The sequence below is a fragment of the Oncorhynchus kisutch genome, linkage group LG16, assembly GCF_002021735.2.
Source record: "Oncorhynchus kisutch isolate 150728-3 linkage group LG16, Okis_V2, whole genome shotgun sequence".
In the NCBI taxonomy this organism is placed as follows: domain Eukaryota; kingdom Metazoa; phylum Chordata; class Actinopteri; order Salmoniformes; family Salmonidae; genus Oncorhynchus; species Oncorhynchus kisutch.
This window is the reverse complement of record NC_034189.2, coordinates 26,019,546-26,028,043: the sequence shown is the minus strand read 5'-3', so window position 1 is coordinate 26,028,043 and position 8,498 is coordinate 26,019,546.

Here is an 8,498-nt window from a genome sequence, read left to right as displayed (position 1 = left end):
GAAGTCCAAAAAAATATTTTGGGTATAATTTGCAAAGAGGAAGTATCCTAAACATGTATTCCCAAATGTTCTCACATGCATAATTGTCAATATGCATAACATCTGTGGTCAGAAATGTTTTAAGGAAAGCCATGGTTTATGTTTCAGCCCAACTGCATGTGGTAAGTTTGTCCCGCAACTCTAACGTTAACCTCTCTGGGTTATTGCTTATTAACCCTTAACCAAAGGCTCTATTCAATATGTAACACTAAACAGATTCTGCGATATACAGTGGGGCAAAAAAGTATTTAGTCAGCCACCAATTATGCAAGTTCTCCCACTTAAAAAGATGAGAGGCCTGTAATTTTCATCATAGGTACACTTCAACTATGACAGACAAAATTAGGAAAAAAATCCAGAAAATCACATTGGAGGATTTTTTATGAATTTATTTGCAAATTATGGTGGAAAATAAGTATTTGGTCAATAATAAAAGTTTATCTCAATACTTTGTTATATACCCTTTGTTGGCAATGACAGAGGTCAAACGTTTTCTGTAAGTCTTCACAAGGTTTTCACACACTGTTGCTGGTATTTTGGCCCATTCCTCCATGCCGATCTCCTCTAGAGAAGTGATGTTTTGGGGCTGTTGCTGGGCAACACGAACTTTCAACTCCCTCCAAAGAGTTTCTATGGGGTTGAGATCTGGAGACTGTCTAGGCCACTCCAGGACCTTGAAATGCTTCTTACGAAGCCACTCCTTTGTTGCCCGGGCGGTGTGTTTGGGATCATTGTCATGCTGAAAGACCCAGCCACGTTTCATCTTCAATGCCCCTGCTGATGGAAGGAGGTTTTCACTCAAAATCTCACGATACATGGCCCCATTCATTCTTTCCTTTACACGGATCAGTCGTCCTGGTCCCTTTGCAGAAAAACAGCCCTAAAGCATGATGTTTCCACCCCCATGCTTCACGGTAGGTATGGTGTTCTTTGGATGCAACTCAGCATTCTTTGTCCTCCAAACACGACGAGTTGAGTTTTTACCAAAAAGTTATATTTTGGTTTCATCTGACCATATGACATTCTCCCAATCTTCTTCTGGATCATCCAAATGCTCTCTAGCAAACTTCAGACGGGCCTGGACATGTACTGGCTTAAGCAGGGGGACACGTCTGGCACTGCAGGATTTGAGTCCCTGGCGGCGTAGTGTGTTACGGATGGTAGGCTTTGTTACTTTGGTCCAAGCTCTCTGCAGGTCATTCACTTGGTCCCCCTGTGTGGTTCTGGGATTTTTGCTCACCGTTCTTGTGATCATTTTGACCCCACGGGGTGAGATCTTGCGTGGAGCCCCAGATCGAGGGAGATAATCAGTGGTCTTGTATGTCTTCCTTTTCCTAATAATTGCTCCCACAGTTGATGTCTTCAAACCAAGCTGCTTACCTATTGCAGATTCAGTCTTCCCAGCCGGGTGTAGGTCTAGAATTTTGTTTCTGGTGTCCTTTGACAGCTCTTTGGTCTTGGCCATAGTGGAGTTTGGAGTGTGACTGTTTGAGGTTGTGGACAGGTGTCTTTTATACTGATAACAAGTTCAAACAGGTGCCATTAATACAGGTAACGAGTGGAGGACAGAGGAGCGTATCTATGTTGAGAATTCCAGACCTCTCTCATCTTTTTAAGTGGGAGAACTTGCACAATTGGTGGCTGACAAAATACTTTTTTGCCCCACTGTAAATGTAAAGGTCATTTCCGATTTAGTTTACTGTGAATGCAGTCGCCGCGAAGGCGGGAACATTGTCTTTAAATTTCAATCAGTGGTCTAAGGAACTGTATCGCAGTGCTTGAGGCGTCACTACAGAGGGCTCCTGATTGACGTGTACTATGGTGCATTGAGTTGGTTTAGTGGTTAATACTCTGTTTGATTTAGAAGTGTGGGGTCTTTTTATTTGGTTTTAGTATTTCACGGGTTAGAAATTATGTTGTACACAAATGAGTGTACAGAGTTTTGGTGGCACATATGGCCCTCTCCGGCCTCTAGGTCACCAGGCCGTTCGTTATGGCACTGTCACCATCATTACCCGCCTCATGACACTCACCTGGACTCCACATCACCTCCTTGATTACCTGCCCTATATACATGTGTCACTCCCTTTGGTTCCTTCCCTAGGCATCATTGTTTCTGTTCCAGTGTCATGTCTGTGTGTTGTTTGTGTTTCTTGTTTTGTATTTAGTTCATTTTTTTATTAAAACACTCAGTCCCTGAACGTTCTTCCCGACTCTCAGCACACACGTTACACATATGTACATTCTGTTGATTAGAAGACATGTACTGAAAAGCCCAATGTATACACAACATTTTGAAATATCTTTAAATTATGTCTGAGCTCCAGGAAAACAAACACTCACTTAATAGGGCTGACTGACCTCTGACCTCTGTTTTGACTTCCTAGTGAGGCCAGATCACCCTTACTAGGAAGACAAAATACATAGCCCATAAAAAATGATCTAAAAACAACTAATTAAAAAGTTTATAATTTATCAATAATGTGTGATTCAGACCATGAAAAGGACAGAGAGAGAGAGACCTGTCTCTAGTCTATTTTACCATTACCTTATTGGATACAAGTATTTCCGTATGGCATTATCAAGAGAAAATTTAATTTGATTTATTCTAATTTGTTTGTTTTTGTCCTGCTTCAATAATACATCTCATTAAATTGGGTCTGCTCGATGGTTGGGATTTCTCCCTAAGGATTAGCCCTCTGACTCCCTGACCTGTAATGCCGCAGTGAGATCGTCAAGATGTTAGGGGAGTATAAGCCAATTTGAGTGGGGGTTTCAAATGTGTGTTGTTATTCTCTAAGACATTTGCCTTAGAAGTCCAGATTTCCTGAATTACAAGTGTCCTACCTAAACTGTCTGGTCTGTCCTCTCTTTCGAGGTTATTGCGAGGTGACCACAGATGGTATCTAGTTGCATGGCAGATAATTTGGCAGATGAACAGTGTGAACCTCAACACCCCCTCTATCTGGCTGAAAATGGTGTTCAGTATCCTTCACCACTTCTACCGTGAGACCTGAGTCTGAGCCAGCAACCTGTACACAGCAGTCGAAGCGTTCAACTGCCTTTTCTCTCATGTTTTTTTCTCTCAGGAGTACACATGGATGCATGTGGAGTGAGCATGGAGAGAGATCCAGTCCAAATGTCTCTCATGCTGCTGGAGTACTGGTAGGAAAATGGACAAAGACATAATGACCGTAAAGGAAATGTGAGAGACATTATCAAGGGCCATCCACTTTGAACATGTGCCATTAAAAGGACAAACTGAAACACTATCTGAAAAAGAAAAACATGAAGAAACACCAGGAAGGATGAGTACCGGGGACTGAGGGGGGTGGTCACCTGTGCCATAATTGATTTAGGCTGGTCCAAAATGGTTTATTTGGTGTATCTGGTTGATTGTGGAGATCTGCACACTGCATAATGTATAGTAATTTAGACTAAGAATCCATTGAAATACCAATCTGTCATTACCACAAGGGATGAGAAAAGTGAGGGTCTTAAATTAAAGTGATAGAAGCAACGTGAAGCACTAAGGACTGTCATTCTAAATTTGGGTTGGATAATATTTCAATAATTATGATTTGAAAAGGCAAGGCTTCTAGAGACAGAGCTGTGCCCTAAATATGTGAGGAGAGACACTAGATTGTACCTTGGGCTAACCTTGCCCCAATCCCATTCTTAGCAAGGTTGGTGTGAAACTGTTATAACATGTATTCTCCTTCTCTTCCCTGGGAAATGTTATTAACAAGCTGTAAGGAGATCTGTGCCTCTCTGGCTGATAAGATTTCAGCAGCTATCTTGTTTTCTCCTCCTCCAGAGGATGGTGAAACAGTTAGATGCCAACTCTGGATGAGCTCCCATTTCCCCTTGAAGATATGGATGATGAGTAATGATTGACGGCTGTTTAAAAAAAAAAAAAAAAATACAATTTGAGATTAAGGTAATCTAAACACTTAACCTGTTTACATTATGTGGAACATTGAGCTGATGAGCAAGTTAAACAACTGGGTTTTGTATTTTGACTAGGTTGATGTCCCAAAGACAGTTTGTCACAGCTGGTATAAATGATTCGGGAAGACAGGAGCAGGAATGTGTAATCGTTTTTCTTTATTACGTCCCAAATTACGGCGTGCCATGTAGAGGCATGGGGACGAAGACCAAACTAACACTTAACAAAATATTGTATTTGCTGCTTTTATCCATGCATTTTCAGAAATTGACCACTCGTCTTGCTTATCAGAATTATTGAGGTTCCATTAGCGAATGATCAATGATCAATGATTTGTCCTATACTAAAGGTTATTTAGAATACATGATTACAATAATATAAAGACAACGTATGTAAACATCCATGCGTAAAGAACAACCCTGTCCAGACATGTTTGGATAATATGTTGCGCCGTTCAGAGATGCAATTTGTATCCTACTCTTTAACTAACTGTTTTTACCGTGTACATTAGGACCCAAGTGTCCTTTTTATTTATACTGTGCAATAATTGTATTTTATACACATATCCAGATGTGGTGACCTTTTTAGGGATGGGAGAGATTCACTGAATATTTATTTGAATGGCTGTGGACAGGTTGAGGTTATCGGGACAGTAGCCTATTGCGCCCAGTCTTAATTCGTTGGATAACAAAAGTAGGCTGTAATGATGAGAGTATAAAACTATTGTCTATAAAAGTGTGCTGTTTTCTGTTGATTTACACAGCTTGGGTCATAACGGGAGGTCCAAGGCAGTTTCGATTAATTTGCATACGGGTAGGGACCAGGAAATGGTCCAAATACGGACGAAGTGGGCAGAGAAGAGACATATTTAATTAAGTGTAGACAACAAATCTCGATCAGATAGTGATCAAATCTTGATCACGATGGCGACAACCATGTTTATGCAAGGTGTAATTGTGGCTTCTGTAACATACGTACAGTGGGGCAAAAAAGTATTTAGTCAGCCACCAATTGTGCAAGTTCTCCCACTTAAAAAGATGAGATAGGCCTGTAATTTTCATCATAGGTACACTTCAACTATGACAGGCAAAATGAGAAAAGAAATCCAGAAAATCCCATTGTAGGATTTTTAATGAATGCATTTGCAAATTATGGTGGAAAATAAGTATTTGGTCACCTACGAACAAGCAAGATTTCTGGCTCTCACAGACCTGTAACTTCTTCTTTAAGAGGCTCATCTGTCCTCCAATTGTTACCTGTATTAATGGCACCTGTTTGAACTTATCAGTATAAAAGACACCTGTCCACAACCTCAAACAGTCACACTCCAAACTCCACTATGGCCAAGACCAAAGAGCTGTCAAAGGACACCAGAAACAATATTGTAGACCTGCACCAGGCTGGGAAGACTGAATCTGCAACAGGTAAGCAGCTTGGTTTGAAGACATCAACTGTGGGAGCAATTATTAGGAAATGGAAGACATACAAGACCACTGATAATCTCCCTCGATCTGGGGCTCCACGCAAGATCTCACCCTGTGGGGTCAAAATGATCACAAGAACCGTGAGCAAAAATCCTAGAACCACACGGGGGGACCTAGTGAATGACCTGCAGAGAGCTGGGACCAAAGTAACAAAGCCTACCATCAGTAACACACTACGCCGCCAGGGACTCAAATCCTGCAGTGCCAGACGTGTCCCCCTGCTTAAGCCAGTACATGTCCAGGCCCGTCTGAAGGTTGCTAGAGAGCATTTGGATGATCCAGAAGAAGATTGGGAGAATGTCATATGGTCAGATGAAACCAAAATATAACTTTTTGGTAAAAACTCAACTCGTCGTGTTTGGAGGACAAAGAATGCTGAGTTGCATCCAAAGAACACCATACCTACTGTTAAGCATGGGGGTGGAAACATCATGCTTTGGGGCTGTTTTTCTGCAAAGGAACCAGGACGTCTGATCCGTGTAAAGGAAAGAATGAATGGGGTATCGTCAGATTTTGAGTGAAAACCTCCTTCCATCAGCAAGGGCATTGAAGATAGAACGTGGCTGGGTCTTTCAGCATGACAATGATCCCAAACACACCGCCCGGGCAATGAAGGAGTGGCTTAGTAAGAAGCATTTCAAGGTCCTGGAGTGGCCTAGCCAGTCTCCAGGTCTCAACCCCATAGAAAATCTTTGGAGGGAGTTGAAAGTCCGTGTTGCCCAGCAACAGCCCCAAAACATTACTGCTCTAGAGGCGAACTGCATGGAGGAATGGCCCAAAATACCAGCAACAGTGTGTGAAAACCTTGTGAAGACTTACAGAAAACGTTTGACCTCTGTCATTGCCAACAAAGGGTATATAACAAAGTATTGAGATAAACTTTTGTTATTGACCAAATACTTATTTTCCACCATAATTTGCAAATAAATTCATAAAAAATCCTCCAATGTGATTTTCTGGATTTTTTTCTCTCATTTTGTCTGTCATAGTTGAAGTGTACCTATGATGAAAATTACTGAAAATTACAGGCCTCTCATCTTTTTAAGTGGGAGAACTTAAAAATACTTTTTTGCACCACTGTATATATCTCGCAACATTTCCTCACCTGTAAATTCAAATTCAGATGAATGTATATCTGTAGACACACATCCGCCACACCTTCACTGGTCACGATTGCAACACCCACCTGTAGCACGCGCTCCAGCAGGTGTGTCTCACTGATCATCCCTAAAGCCAACACCTCATTTGGCCGCCTTTCCTTCCAGTTCTCTGCTGCCTGTGACTGGAACAAATTGCAAAAATCGCTGAAGTTGGAGACTTTTATCTCCCTCACCAACTTTAAACATTTGCTATCTGAGCAGCTAACTGATCGCTGCAGCTGTACATAGTCCATCGGTAAATAGCCCACCCAATTTCCCTACCTCATCCCCATCCCCTCTGTGTTGTTGTCTGTTCACACTGCTTTGCTTTATCTTGGCCAGGTCGCAGTTGTAAATGAGAACTTGTTCTCAACTAGCCTACCTGGTTAAATAAAGGTGAAATAAATACAGGCAGTGACGTGATCTCCACTGCCAACAAATAGCTAGTGAATAGCATGCTATTCTTATGCTTAAGTTCAAGGTCCGGAGAGAGAAAAGTGCATGAAAAGGGAATTCCATTCCATTTACTAGTTCTTAACTCAGGTCGGAATTCCCCCCATGATACATTTATCAGTTATATTCCTCAAGAATTAATGTTTATATATAATTCATTTGTAAGTCCAAAAATGGAAAAATGAATAAAGAGGCTACATAACTTTTCTAAGATATGCTTTCTTATTTTAACTTTACATTTATATTTCTTGTTGATACATGCATGAACACCATCTGTAGTCCTCTCTTACCTGATAAAGCAACAGAATCCTTTAGGCGAAGACAGACCAAAATAACTACTGAGTGCCTCTGACTGGATTGTCTGTCACAGTCTTGTACTTTTTTAATTTTATTTTTAACTTTACCCCCTTTTCGTGGTATCCATTTGTTAGTAGTTACTATCTTGTCTCATCGCTACAGCTCCCGTACGGGCTCGGGAGAGACGAAGGTCGAAAGCCATGGGTCCTCTGAAAATAAAATGCTTCAATTTTGCAGAATGCCCAGACCTTGTTTTGAGAACAATCAAAAGACATCTCAGTTTCAAGATCTCAGCTTAGAGGAGAAGCTTCGTGAGGTGTTGGTCTGTCACATGTTATGAAACTGTATTGGTCGGTCACATGAATGAAACAAAACGGCATTGATTCATTAATTATTCTAAATCATGCAAATATATCTTGTCTGTGTATAGCCATATATAAGACAACTGCTGGTTTTGCCCATGCATAGCTCCTGATTGACATGTGTACTATGATGCATTGAGTTCGTTGGAACCTCTCCAGCGCGCTGAAAAATAAACAATGAGAGTGTCCCTGTGTAAGAATTTTCACGACAACACGCTTAAATGTCTTACTCACGTTGACCACAGAGAACGAGAGCCCACAGTCTTCGGGAGTGGGTCGCGTTGTTGGCACTGTGTTATCCTCAAAGTAGGCGAAGAAGGTGTTTAGCTTGTCTGGGAGCAAGACATCAGTGTCCGCTACGTAGGTGGTTTTCCCTTTGCAATCCGTGATTGTCTGGAGTCCCTGCCACATTCATTTCATGTCTGAGCCGCTGAATTGCGACTCCACTTTGTCTCACAGACAGTGTGGTGAAGAAGGTGCAACAGCGCCTCTTCAACCTCTGGAGGCTGAAGAAATTTGGCTTGGCCCCTAAGACCCTCATAAACTTTTACAGATGCACCATTGATAGCATCCTGTATGGCTGTATCACCGCCTGGTATGGCAACTGCACTGCCCACAACCTCAGGGCTCTCCAGAGGGTGGTGCAGTCTGCCCAACACATCACTGCCTGCCCTCCAGGACACCTACAGCACCCAAGGTCACAGGAAGGCCAAAACAATCATCAAGGACATCAACCACCCGAGCCACGGCCTGTTCACCCTGCTATCTTCCAGAA